The sequence below is a fragment of the Xenopus laevis genome, chromosome 8L, assembly GCF_017654675.1.
Source record: "Xenopus laevis strain J_2021 chromosome 8L, Xenopus_laevis_v10.1, whole genome shotgun sequence".
Classification (NCBI taxonomy): domain Eukaryota; kingdom Metazoa; phylum Chordata; class Amphibia; order Anura; family Pipidae; genus Xenopus; species Xenopus laevis.
Window position 1 is genome coordinate 31,552,807 of NC_054385.1, and position 14,245 is coordinate 31,567,051.

A 14,245-nucleotide genomic window follows, 5' to 3' on the forward strand; every position below is an offset into this window, starting at 1 on the left:
TTGAAAGATTGCGCAGGGAGCTCTTTAGTTCGGCAGTGCAGGGGAGACTGTACCGGGAGTGCAGCCCGTGACCCCTGTTCCGCTGTTCTACTTTCTATCTTGATTAATGGCAAAGGGCAAGCTGAATGGGAACTGATTTGAGCATTCCTGGATCGCACACAGGTCCCCAAATAAAATAATAAAGAATGCTGGGTGTGTATTTGAGCCATGACTTCAGGATATAGTTCAGCATTTAGTTACAGGTGTTGTTCACCTTTATATTAACTTTTACTATAATGTAGAGAGAGTGATATTCTGAGTCAATTTTCAGTTGGGTTTTTAGTTATTTAGCAGCTTTCAAGTTTGCAATTTCAGCCATCTTGTTACTAGGGGCCAAATCCCCCTAGCAACCATGTACTGATTGGAATAAGAGACTGGAATAGAAGAGGGACTGAATAGAAAGATAAGTAATAAAAAAAGTAGCAGTAACAATACATTTGTAGCTTTACAGGGCATTTGTTTTCTAGATGGGGTCAGTGACCCTCATTTGAAATCTGGAAGAAGAATGCAAATAATTCAAAAACTTTAAAAAAATGACGACCAGTTGAAAAGTTGCTTAGAATTAGCCGTCCTATAACATACTGAAAGTTACCATAAAGATGAGCCCCTTTAAAACCTACACCCTTAAAGGCATTGCTTTAAAGTACAAGACTGCCGTTTGGAGTTGGAGCATTTTCCTGGTTCGCTACAACTGCGCATGCGCCGAAAGTGATGAAAATTACCAAAGCGCCAGAAGAAGAGCTGGACCTGGATCAGAGTGTAGCACGTCATCTGCAAGGCAACTCTGTGCTTAACACTTGCCATAGTTAGTTATTAATTATGTCTTTTCTGTGTCTTGCAGACCCAGGTACATCCTACCCTGTTGCTTGAATGAAGCACAAGCGATGTGGCTACCTGGAAACTCTCACTGTTCACCACTCTTCCTCTCAGAATTCAGTGTATTCATAATAAGGCACAGCTCTTTGGGTGCAGCCCATAGGGCTAAATGCAAAGTACAAAAAAAACATTTTTAATTGTTGCACCTTGCAAATGATCCCCTTTATATGCAGGCAGATCATCTAGACATCTTTATCTGAAATAGATGGATGCAAGTGACACTGTACCCCCTTCTGTAAATAATAAGGATATTCGATTTCACTAAGCGGTTGATTCTGCAACCATATAAAGGCACAAGGCTGCACGTTGAGTTAAACATTAGACTATCACTCGTGTATTATAAAGGATAATGAACCCTCACTGTAAGTTATAAATATATTAGAAGTCGCTGAGGGATTCAAAGTTATTTAGCAAACTCTTGATGATCACTCATGTATTATAATGGATAATGTAATCCTACTGTAAATTATACGGATTTTAGAAGTCATTGAGGAATTCTGTGGCCATATAAACTCACGAGGCTGCAGGCTGAGTTATACAGGGAACTCTGAGTATCACTTGTGTATTATAAGGGATTATGTACCCCCTTTCGTTAAATTATAAGGATATTAGATGTCGCTGAGGGGGTTTGTCACCATATAAAGGCACAAGGCTGCAGGCTAGAGTTCTTGTGGGAACTCTGAGTATCATCCAAGTATTATATGGGATAATGTACCCCCACTGTAAATTATAAGGATATTAAAAGTCACTGAGGGTTTCGGGACATATAAATGCATATGGCTGCAGGCTGAGTTAGCCAATTGACTGTCACTCATATTATAAGGGATACTGCAACCCCACTGTAAATTGTAAGGATATTAGAAGTCAATGAGAGGTTGTAGCCATGTAAAGGCACAGAGCTACAGGCTAAGTGATACAGGGGACTATAAGGGATACTGTACCCCCTAAATGATATGGGTGTTAGATGTAACTGAGGGGTTCTGTGACCATAAAAGAGACAAGACTGTGGACTAAGTTATACAGTGGACCTTAAGTATCACACAGGTATTTTAAGAGATTGTGTGCCCCCTACCGTAAATGTTAAGGTTATTTGCTTTCACTGAGGGGTTCTGTGACCATATAAAGGCACAAGGCTCCAGTCTGAGTTCTAGAGGCAACTCTGAGTATCACCCAAGTATTATATGGGATAATGTACCCCCACTGTAAATTATGAGGATATTGAAAGTCACTGAGGGGTTTGAGACCATATAAATGCATATGGCTGCAGGCTGAGTTAGTCAGTTGGCTATCACTCGTATTATAAGGGATTCTGCAACCCCACTGTAAATACCGTAAATGTTAAGGATGTTTGCTTTCACTGAGGGGTTCTGTGACCATATAAAGTCATGAAGCTGCAGGTTGAGTTATACAGAGATCTTTGAGCATCACTCATATACTATAAGAGACAACGTACTCCCTACTATAAAATGATAAGGATATTAGAAGTCACTGAGGGGTTCTGTGATAATAGAATGACATAAGTTTGGAGTTTTTGATCTATACAAGTGAGAAATCTTCATAAAACTATATTTATATATTTATATATAGATATTGGCGCATTCAGGAGACATAGAACTTTTCAAATCTGCTGTGTTCTCTTACATAAATAAATTGTGTTTCTGATATATGTGTTTGTTTTTATGGGAAACATGATTTTTCTTTCATTTTTTAGACACTTAGAAACCAATGCTTTTTGCGAAAAACTTTTTTGGCTGATAAAAATGTAACTCTAAGCAGCTTCCCAATATCATTCATTCCAAATTCTTTTCTGTTATCTGAATTGCTGGTTATAACTCCTGAAACAATGTACCTCTAAGCAATTTTTCCAATAGCCATTCATTCCTCATTCTTTTCTGTTCTCTGAACTGCTGGTTCAGACTCCTGAAACAACGTAACTCTGACCCTTAAACGATGTAACTATGCAACTTCCCAATATCAATTAATTCCTCATTCTCACTTGGTTTATAGTCATGCGTAACTGTCATTGCGATTGTCTCTGTCCCTTTAATTTCTCATTCTCACTAGGTTTATAAACATGTGGAAATGTCATTGCTATTATCTGTCACTATTTGTTAACTGTATTGGCAAATGCCAAATAATACACAGTAGCAGCTCCCCCAGTATGTTCCTTTATAATTATATACTTTCCTTTCCAGAAAATACTCTCTTTCCGTGGTGCCATTGATTTGGCTCGGATTAAAGGTGTCGAGATTGTGATCACTGATCTCAGCAATGCTTGCAGGAACAGATACCCCTTCCAGGTAAATCAAAGAAGTTACATACACACATTGTCTTTTAATTGCCTTCCAATTATCTCAGATGTGGGTATGCACGTGAAAAGAGATGTAACATCATAGGACCCCATAGTCTCATTTGTCTCCTGTTTTACCTCATGCATTTTGTTGACAAAGTCCATGGAGATCTGAATGTGGAGTACTGTGTTGCTACAGGAGTTAATTCTGCTGACCGTCGGCCTTAGAGGGGATTGTGTGGGGTTGAGAAGGAATGGAATGCTTCTCGTTAGCAGGACCATTAGCAGGACCCCCACCACCACTACCACCACAAAAGCTTCTTATAACCTGCACAGAGAGTTACCTAAAAACTAATCCATCATAAACATCCCCCTATATCAAGCATATCCATTTATTAAATGCCTGTTATAGTATCAATGGGGCACAATGTTAGAAATGCTGTTGGATTGTGGCCTATTGAGTAAAGCAATATTTAATACATTCCAATCATTAGAGTTCAGTATGTATAATACTATAGTAGGTAGAATGACCTTATATCTGTGTCTTTCAGCCCCATCATGTACATATTAACCAAGTCCCACAGCAGAACCCACTATAGCAACTCACCTGCAGAGATATTAAACCATCCAGTTATCTCCAGATATTAAACCAACCCCTCTATGAGCAACACAACACAGTTTCACCCAACCCTGTTCTGCACGTGCAGATGTTCATCAGCCCCAGTGGTATTATTTAGATACACACAAACGCACATCCCTTCACACAATTGGTCAGTCACCTTAAGCAGAATGAGGCACAGGAGACCCTCCCTTCAATATTCACCTTAGTTATTCAATTAAAAACACAGAGAAATGTTTATGGGAAACCTGTTGGTGGGAACAGGAGATTTATTGATTTAAATATGCAATTATTGTTGGGCATCAACAATAATCAACAGCTGATGATCCAGAGGAAGGCAAAAAACCCAGCACTTGGCCAATTTGAACTGAGGGTAAAATTCCTTCCTGACTCCTTCAAACGGCAGTCGGTTTATACCCTGGATCATGGCTAGACACAGACACACACAAACATAGACAAACACTCACAGACACACATAGACACACACAAACACACAGATATGCATAAACAGCCACAGAAGGCATGCAAGGAGCAGGGTTGCGTTGGTGGCAGCAGAACTGTCTGAAGAGTCTTCTGGTGGAACACTGAAAAGAAAAAGTTTAGAAATGATTAAAATAAGAATTAATTACAGACTAATACTTGTTTTTTTATTATATAAAAGGCTCATTCTCAGCTACCTGGCATGGCACCTTTTATTTTTATATTGATCACCTGGTGCCAGTCTTGCTTCCAGTGAGAAACCCATTCCCAAAGGTGGATATGTGAGCCAATGCTACAGCAGTCCTATCAGAGTTACCTACCTCCCCCCTCATTGGCCTACTAGAGAACCAGAACTGATATCTGTAGTCTTGGCTGGATTCTTACCCAGAGTATCTGGCACAACCTAAAGGCACCCCTACACCGGCCTAGCAGTTACGCACCATGACCGATCAGCACGTGAGTGTAGAAGGAGCCATACCCACTGTGGCCGCCATTTTTATTCTACTAATTTGGGCAGCCCATATGATAGGAACAGCAGGAGGTGAAATAGAGTTGCACTGGCCAACATGGGGCATCTGCAGATAATAAGCAATAGCCCATAATTAGATACATTACCTAAATCCTCTGTAGTCCTTCCTTGGCCGCTTCCTTGGAGGAGCTTTTTCTTCTCCATCCACTCCCTCTTCTTTATTCTCCGCTGCTGGAGCTTCCTCTTCATTCCTTTTCCTCTTCATTCCTACCTGTTCTTTCACTGCAGGAGATTGCTCCTCCATCTTCTCCTGTTGCTCCTCTTGCTGTTCTTTTCCGGGAGCTGCTTCTTCCTCCTCTTCTTTTTCTTTTGCTCCTTCTTCTTTCCCCTGTGAGGCAAGGGCTCCCTCTTCTGCTGCTGCAGTGGCTCCATCCTCCTTTTCTTTAGCTGCAGGAGTTTGTTTGTGCGTGTGTTTCTTACTAGGTTGAAGGGAAGAAAATGTCAAATATTGAGTCATTATTGTCATATGTTTCCAAAGTATTGCAACTACAATTCTTATCACTGGAGGATTAAAATAGCCAGATAGACTTGTACCTAAGTAATAACATTGTACCTTCTACACACCTGTCCCTACTGTAACACATTGGGCAGTTACTGAGCTGAGTAAGTTCCATGCTGGGTTTCACCCAGTGATACATGCAGAGATACGTGCTATGGTTGTAGGGACCTAAAAAAGTTCCACAAGTTTCTGTGCTATTTATTATTAGTATGGCCAAAGCACCCAGAGCTATGAGAAAACATCTATTTTTTGAATATGTAATGTGCCAGTAACTGTAATTGAAAGTGGTAATTGCAAAGGACATACCGAGCAGCTTCCCGCAGCTTCTGCTCCCTCAAGAGCTCGATTTGAAACTGGCAAAAATGATGTTTGATGGTCTGTGAGCACAGGGGAGGCACGAGGATAGGAGCAAAGGGGAAAGAAAGGAGACAATTAGAATTATGGCTGTATATGTGCTGCTAATAGTACCTTTTAAACACCCAAGAAAAGCATCAGGGACAGTGATCCCAGGTGAACTTACATTCTCCAGCCTCAGATACTCATATTTCTGCCTCCGGTTTTGCAGTCGTGTTGGATGACCCTGTGGAAGAAGAGAGTCAGTGTTAAGCGCTTCTTTGTACCAATGCCATTATTTTGCCCATGTGGCCCCTTGTAATAAAACTCTTATGCAGTGTCTGTGCATAACCCCATTTTTGTTGCTGGTTAAAATGGCACTTGGATGGGTGACTTTAGATGCCCCCCCCCTCCCAGGGGAGCAGGAGAGAGAATGAATAATATTGTTCTTAATTATTATAGAGACACACAGTGAATAATAACCTCTCCTATAATAATAATACTAGTGACACTTACAGGAGGCAGCTTGGCATTCTTGAGGGAGGCACGTTCCCTCTTGAGCACTTCCTGTAACATAAAGAAAGAAGCGTGAGATAAGAGCTGGCAATCTAATATCATTTGTTCCCTATTTATCAAAACCTCTATTCTGCATTACATACCAGTGAGTCGAGCATTAAACTGTATTGGGCAATGTTCTCCTTGGCCCTCATCCTCGGGTCCTCAATACACGTAAGAAGGAAGTGTTTTCTGAAAAAGAAAAATACCACTGAGCATTAATAAAATATTTTCCAGCCTTATTGCCCTTGCAATTAGTCCCGGGCAATAGCAAATGATTCCCAACATGTCCATTTATGTTTTACTTACATGTTGAAGTTCTTGCTGTATTGGACCCAGTAGTGATCTTCTGCAGGAAAAACACATTTCCATTAAATACTGAGCTAAAGGGTGAAAGGAATCCACATATAATAAAACTAACAACATTAGGAACTGATAAAGAATATTGGATTTTACCGTAATAAGAGGCAAGCGCCTCAAAGTCTGTATATTCCTCCCTGAAGTTCTTCAGGACGGAGTACAGCGTCTGTAAGTGAAAGGAAAGAGCATTAGTGACAGAATACTAAAGGGCTCTAAATGCTGCTCATAGTCAGTCTCGCTCTGAGGAGAGTAGAGACAGAAAAGGGTTTGGGGTTTCTATGGGGCAAACATGCCAGGAATAAGGACATTGTATTCTGAAAAGGAAATAAACATAGTGATAGGATTCCCTGGATGTCTGTTCTACCTGCACAGATGCAAATGGTATGGCAGCTCCCACCTATATGTATAAAGGAAACGGCGCAGACAGCCAGCCAGCTGCTTATGGAGAGCTTATATAGAAGAGTGAAAGGGAAACACCAGTTCAGATGAGAGAGGAACGTTTAACACACAGGCATTACCTTGAGAGATGGATTTCTCAATGATTTCTCCATCGTCGAAATCTAAAAGGACAAATGGACATAATCAGGCAAAATGAAGTCACAGTTAAAGGGTTTGTTCACCTTTAAATTATTTTTTTGTATGATGTAGAGGGTGATATACTCAGACAATTTTCATTCGGTTGTCATTTATTGTTTGTGGTTTTTGAGTTATTTAGCTTTTTTTCAGCAGCTTCTAAAAACGTTAATGAAGACCAATTGAAAGTTGCTTAGAATTAGCCATCCTATAACATACTAAAAGTTAACTAAAAGGCAGGCCATCCATTTATTTCCTTATCTGTATTCCCCCATTTATATGAAACATTGTTCCACTCAATGATAAAAGCCCATTATTAATGCTGCTGATGGATTTGCTTCTTATAAATCCCATATACAGTAACCGTATGGGCTCATATGCACAAAGCCACGTGGGACTCCACCGCCCAAGTGAATTTAGGACAGACTCGCTGAAGAAGAAATCAAGTGCTGTATCAATTGAATTTGCAAGATTACCTCTTAAAGAAGATTCTCCTAAGGGGGAAAAAAAGGGGGCGGCACAAGGCCGGGCCACCCCGAGGGGGGCCTTCCCTAAGGAACCCCTGGCTCTCTCTTACACTGTTCAGATGAAGATGTTATTAACTGAACAATGGAGAAGCCAAAAAACCCAGATGTTATTAGGCAGGTGTGAAGCACAGAAGTCGCTGTCCAAAAATGCAGGAAAAGCACTGTAGCAATCTGTATAGAAAAGAGAATAAAAAGACAAGTTAATGAATTTAGTACTTAATATTTCCTATATAATACAGAGGAAGGCAGAGCTCTATTTTCCCCTAAACTTGAGCTTTGTGTCACTTCTAGCAGGTACTGGGCCTCAGTTTCTAGAATGCTGGAAGTTTCCTCACACAGTCAATTTGCTGAAAGCCCTGAATAACTGCCAAATCCTGGTCTGTGTCTCCCAACCAGCACTAACATTAAAGGCATCTCCCAAGCACATTTTATGGGAAAAGTCTCCAAATTCACTAAAATCAGGGAGAGGAGCAACATCTGCTAGTCTGGGGGCATCACTCAACCTTTTCCCGTCATTCTTTTACTATAGTAAAGGTTGTTTGTCAGAAAATCTCTCAGATGGAATATACACTTAACACAGATCCAACCAACGGACTAAACCAACTGTCAAATCCCTAGGGTGAAGTCTCCTCTCTTCTATGGGACCTTGGTGTATGTCCTCCACTTATTTGCTATAACCCCCGACTGTCCCCATGGCACGTGCATCGTGTTCTCCCCTAGTTCCAGACTTGTATAAAGGGAACATGTATTTAGCTACAATGTTGCTACATAAGAGCAGGGCACATCATACACCCAGGGGGCAAAGGGCAAATCTCTAAGGAGCCTGTCAATACTGGGAACACTAATTTATCAGCTTATGTTGTGGTACAGGGGTCCCCAAATGTTACCATCAGTAGATAATGTGAATATCTGCCGACAGTCCTGCATTAATTGCCAAATCCAGGGTCTGTGTCTCCCTACCAACACTAAGATTAAAGGCATCTCCCAAGCACAAGTTAGGGGAAAAATCTCCAAACTCACTAAAATCAGTGAGAGACACAACACCCGCTAGCCTGGGGAGCAGATATCGCCCCAGTTCCCCCTCTTTTTGCACTAAAATAAGGGTTACTTGGCTAAAAAATGCCCAGAGGGAAAGTTTGCTTACCTCTCACCACAGTGCCAACCAACGGACTAAACCAACTGTCAAATCCCCATGTGGAAAGTCACCTCTGTTCCCTGCTCTTAAAGGGGAAGTGTCCCTTGTTGATGAGTGAGGTTTATATGGCATTTATTTCTAATTAGATGTGCACTACATACACAGCCTATTAAGTACACAGAACATTGCTTTGTATGTGTGGCCTATTGAATCACTGCAGTTACTGCGCTGCCATATTTGTTGGATCCATTCATTCATCAGCCATGGTATCAATCAGTGCTGCTTCTGTTGCTTAGTCTGGTACAACCGGTTTGGGCCTTTGCTTGTAGGGGATCCCTTCAGGTAGAGATGGGGGTTACAATTGTATTTATTGCTTATTGAGCATTTTTTTATTATTTGGAATATGTCCAGCCAATCTTGCTCAGGGATTGAGGTTTGAGTCCATTTCCCAAGACAAGTACAGTTGGGTTAGTTGGGGAGTTTGTGTTCCAACGTTAGAAAGAGTCTGTGACGTGTATTTATAGCGCTATATGTTTCAAAGCTGGTTAGTGGTCTACACACAGTATTTCCTATTGATATAACGTTTCAGCTGTAGGTACCTCCACTTGTTCCCAACTCACTGCTTTTCTTTGTTTTTTAGGAACATGGGGATATGGTCTTTTTCCGTGCCTAGAAGGTGCCTCGATTGAAGATTCTGGAGCCCAAAAACAGTTTCGTATCCCTTATCTTCAATCCCAGGTAAGTAGTCAGTATTGTTTCTTATTGGGGTCAGCTGTGATGGATATGGAGCCAGTGAACAGTTTTTGTTTAGCTGGTGCCATATAATTAAGCTATTGCGTATCAGTGGGTGTTCTAGGATGAGGGTTGGGGTTTTTGGATGTACAATTTATACAGGCATGGTATGGTACAGACTAATTTGCATAGGAAAATACATTAGCAGAAATTGCTTGGGTTAGCAAGCAAACAATGGCAGGGCTGTTGCCTTTTCAAAGCCTTATAGACAGGATGTAGGCCATAGGGTCTAAAGTAGGGATGCACTGAATCCACTATTTTGGAATCTTCCAATCCCCTGAATCCTTCTTGAAAGATTCGGCCGAATACTGAACCGAATCCTAACCCAATTTGCATATGCAAATAAGGGGTGGGAAGGGGAAAACATTTTTTACTTTTCTGTTTTGTGACAGGTAGGTATTCATTTAGGGTAGAGACTATTTCTTCCCAGTATCTTTGGAGTGCTGGGTATTCCAAAAGGGTGTGAAACTGCAATATGCTGTTTTCAGCAAAGGCGTAGTGGTGAGATCTCCGGGTTTATTGTGTGCAACTTTTCTTGGGTATGATTAGCCTTATACACAAGATAAAGCTGTAGGATTTTAAGTCTATAATATCTGTTGCCATTGTGTATCTGTCAGGTTGCCCACCTCCTCTTCCCAGGCTACCCGGCACTTGAACTCAGACTTATTGTTTATATACTCCCGGATACTCCTATACACCACTGAGAATTTGCACTTGGAGTGGCCTTTCTTTTCCAGTGCAACCATTGGGTTATCCGTATCACTGTGGTTCCTTCAAACTAAAGTTGAACTAAAGAATTAGCTAGAAATGTTGTACATTATGTTTTGTGCTTCTGTACCAGCCCAACGCAACCACAGCCCTTTATGTGACGAAAAGTCAGCCAGGCACTTGAATTTGGCCAAATCCAAATTAGAATCCTGCTGAAAAAGGCCGAATCCCAAACCAAATCCTGGATTCAGTACATCCCTAATATTGTGCAGTTTTCATCCAGGGAAAGGTGCAGTTGCCATTTTGGGCTGAAAAAGGTATGTTTTGGGGGGGGGGGGGGTTTCTGGTAAACTGGAGACCTCATCTCTCTGGATCAAATACATGATAAATGGGAATAACATGAGTGAAGGATTAAACATTATAAGCATGTGTTTCCTCCTCAACTATTATGTTTATGTTCCCTTCCCTGACTCGGGCTGTCACTTTCTTGCTGGCCCATCAAACTGTGCCAGTAGAAGACCCTTTAGAGAGAACACTTACTTAAAGAAATGCTTGTTTCATCAATCCAAAATGTTTTCTCTCTGAATTCATTTCTATGGGATCTTTAGAAGCGTATTTATAAGTGGTTGCATTTGATACGCCTAGGGTCGGACTGGGCCAGCGGGACACCAGGAAAAAACCTGATAGGCCGACAGCCCTTATGGACCCGCCGACCCAGACCTGTTATTGGCTGTGCCCCCCACCTCCCTCGCTGTCCCTGGTTGCAGCCACGAGCAGGAAAAAGGTAGGCCACTGGAGGGCCGGAGGGGGTTAATGCTGAGGCCAGTCTTTCCTAAGATACTAGGGATGCACCATATCCAGGATTCGGTTTGATACAGATGCAGAGCTTTATTTTCATTCCCTTATCAGTTACTTGGGGAGAGGGATGAGTTAAGAAAAAGTACATTTTGATACAGGCCTGTAATATTTGTCTGTAATGTTTGTTTGGGGTGCATTCCTTTATTTCCAAAAAAAATATTTATCCTTCACTTGCATCTCTGTGTTTGGGTCGTATTATGGTCATTTTTTAACATATAAATGGCAGCAAATATAAACCTGACTGTGGGTAAAGCGAGAATGATATATACAGATGCTGTGCTCACCAGACAGGAACTTCTAATTCCCAGCTTGCCAAAGGTACTTCCAACACACCAGAATTGAGATGTTTGACTATGAGGAAGGAAAACAAAGGAATTAATGTGAATGTGCCCTGGAGTGGTCGTTGGTCGCAAGTGGAGGATATCAGTAGGTGCCATCTTGTTCACAAACAGCACAGGCAAGTAAGTCCTGCCATTGCTTGAATGAGAAGTGCAAGATACGTGTCCTGGTGTATTTGTCCTCTTGTAATCTTCTATAAACATTTAAATGATTCAGAGAATGAATCTAAGTCAATAAATAAGTAAGTTAAAAGTTTTTATCAGGCACCATGAATTAGCTGACGCACTTGTTTGTCTTTTTGGTGGAGTGTAATCAGTGGCGTAACTAAAGAGGAAGCAGGGGGCCCGAGGAACAGGGGGGCCCAGACTGTGGGATCTGGTTCCTCTATAGCTAATAAAAAAAAACTCTCTTCCTCAGCCGCTCTCTTACCTGCAGCAAGAAGTTACGCCAGTGGGTGTAATATGTATGTGGCCAGGTGTTTGCAGTCCTGCAATGTTTAGAATTGATATCCTAAAGGCTTCCCCCTCTGCCCAGAATTATCTTGCACACCAGCTACAATCGACAGCTTTTATATTGCACATAGTGAATAATAAACAGTATTTCTATAGAATTAGGTAGACAAGGTTTAGGTAATATTTACATATTTGATGTCTTTCCAAGATGCTGCAACCGAATGTGAATACTAATTTTAGGGGAGGGAAATTGCTTGACTTTTTGTCACAAAACAAAAGAGTAAAGAATGTTTTCCCCTTCCCACCTCTAATTTGCATATGCGGATTCGGTTCAGTATTCAGCCGAATCTTTGGCAAAGGATTTGGGGGTTCGGCCAAATCCAAAATAGTGGATTCGGTGCATCCCTAATTTACATCGTCGAATATGAAGCTGGAGGCCTATAGAAACAGCAGTGTTTTGATCTATATATCCAGCATGGGCAGTGAGGCAGCTGATCACTGTCCAGTTAGGGATGGACATTGCTGAGTTACTATTCAGAACACGGATAATGTATGTTCTGATGAGTATTACACCCCAGATCCATTGCCCAATAACAGGAGCTAAAGCGAGTTCTTGGTATTTATATGTATTGTGCTGTAATTATACAGGGTTGGATGGAAGGAGGCACATAGACATCCATCATCTTACTCTCTAACTACTCCTTAGCTTGCTTGACAATCAAACATGCAAGTTAGGGAGTGTCAGTGTGTGCAGGGTGCTAGTAAAGACAGGGCTGTTTTGCAGCCGCCAGCACCAGGGCCTTTGTAAATTAGACCCCCCAGCAAGATCAAGCTTTTTGCCATATGGGCCAGATACTTGCCAGTCTTCTGTGTAATCAATAGTCTGATGTTTGCAATGGCCAAGCACTGCACCCACCTGCCTCACACTAGAGATAAAGATGAATCTCATGCACTGGAATATCCATATGTCAGGTGTAGAGTCTGGCATGACAAAAAATATTTAAGTCCAACACAGCACTTTCCCCTATCTCCCTTCTGCAGATGTGTCCCGCATTGCACGGGGGCCCGACACACTCGAGTTACGCCACTGCTTCTATGCTAGTGTTTGTCCTCTCTTTGCTTTCACAGTTGAAGCTGAAGGGAAGTGCCTGAGATCCTCACTCAAGGTGATAGTAGTGCCGAAGTGGCAAATAGCTGTACCCCACTGGTCCCACCTCACTGGGTGCAGAAGAGCAGGTGGAGGGGCAGGTAGGCAGTGCTGTCTGTAGGGAGCTCTTATATATCAGGTCCTTTAGTCATATACTAAGAAATTCATTAGGAAGAAGTACTAATCCTGATACACAACACATACATAATGTATGTAATGTATTGTTATGTTATGATAATAATAATATAATCAAAGCATTAACTGCACTATAAAGGCAGTGTGCTGTTGGCCATCACTCTAGTGTCTTTCAGACTGATTCCAAGTTCTCTAGTCTCAATAAAACCGCTGATTGAGACTCGACTGGACCCCTCGCTCCCTGTAGCAAAATACAGCATACATGGATATATTTACTCATTTTTGCTTTGCCAGAATCTGCTCTTGTAGTGTAGTTTTCTAGGGTAAACCTACTGTTAGTGTAATGTTTGGCCTTGAAATCAGACATATGGAGTTTTGTGCAGCTGTGTTTTGGAATTTTAGTAGTTAACTGCTTGGAGTTTTGATATATACATGTGAGAAATATTCATAAAATGATAATTTCTCTAGTCGGCCCTCCTGTCAGTGCAGACGTTGTGGGTTATGTTATCCTTCACCTCTGGAGACAGGACAGAAACTGTTTACTCACGGCCCCTCCTTCTGGCTATATGTACTTGGCTCCACCTTCACTGCTCAGTTCTTTGTCCTTCCTCAGGAGGTTAAGGACAGTCTCCTTTTTATTTTATTTTTATTTTATTGCTTTATACCTTTTTTCATAATCACACCTGTTGGGCATGCAGAGCTGCTCCTAGGGTGCAACATTACCAACTGACGGGTATTCAGTTGTGTAACAAGGCCATACGTGACATGCAGAGCTGTCACAGGCACACAACCTACAGGGTTAGCAGAGCTACCCGCTGTTCTATGGGGTTGTTAGAGAGCTTTTTGACACAAAGCTCCAGGGACCGACTGGTGCGTTCTCATGCCTGTTTCCCGGGTCATCTTTCTAGAGGAGCAGCGTTTACAAGAACGCAAAGGTACTGACAGCCCCTGTAAATGGAATCTGTACCGCAATAGAGCCGCATAGACGCGGCCATACTC

General features: G+C 41.7%; 4 long non-coding RNA genes across 7 annotated transcripts in view; 1 reads left to right on the forward strand and 3 right to left on the reverse strand.

Annotated features, from left to right (window-relative positions):
• Positions 1–11,771, forward strand: part of LOC121396986 — a 52,248-nt gene extending 40,477 nt beyond the window's left edge. For all 4 annotated transcript variants that reach the window (XR_005963294.1, XR_005963295.1, XR_005963296.1 and 1 more), the window contains 3 exons: positions 3,111–3,215; positions 9,456–9,553; positions 11,482–11,771. This is a non-coding gene — a long non-coding RNA (uncharacterized LOC121396986). The remainder of the gene's footprint in view (positions 1–3,110; positions 3,216–9,455; positions 9,554–11,481) is intronic.
• LOC121396999 lies at positions 4,305–5,851 on the reverse strand. Its single transcript, XR_005963321.1, has 3 exons — positions 5,639–5,851; positions 4,920–5,252; positions 4,305–4,408 (listed from the first exon to the last, which is right to left on the reverse strand). It is a non-coding gene; the product is annotated as an uncharacterized LOC121396999 (long non-coding RNA).
• On the reverse strand, positions 5,853–6,412 carry LOC121396994. Its single transcript, XR_005963314.1, has 3 exons — positions 6,325–6,412; positions 6,182–6,232; positions 5,853–5,912 (listed from the first exon to the last, which is right to left on the reverse strand). It is a non-coding gene; the product is annotated as an uncharacterized LOC121396994 (long non-coding RNA).
• On the reverse strand, positions 6,697–7,648 carry LOC121397006. The gene is made up of 3 exons (XR_005963328.1): positions 7,630–7,648; positions 7,099–7,140; positions 6,697–6,746 (listed from the first exon to the last, which is right to left on the reverse strand). It is a non-coding gene; the product is annotated as an uncharacterized LOC121397006 (long non-coding RNA).
• Positions 11,772–14,245: the final 2,474 nt, after the last annotated feature.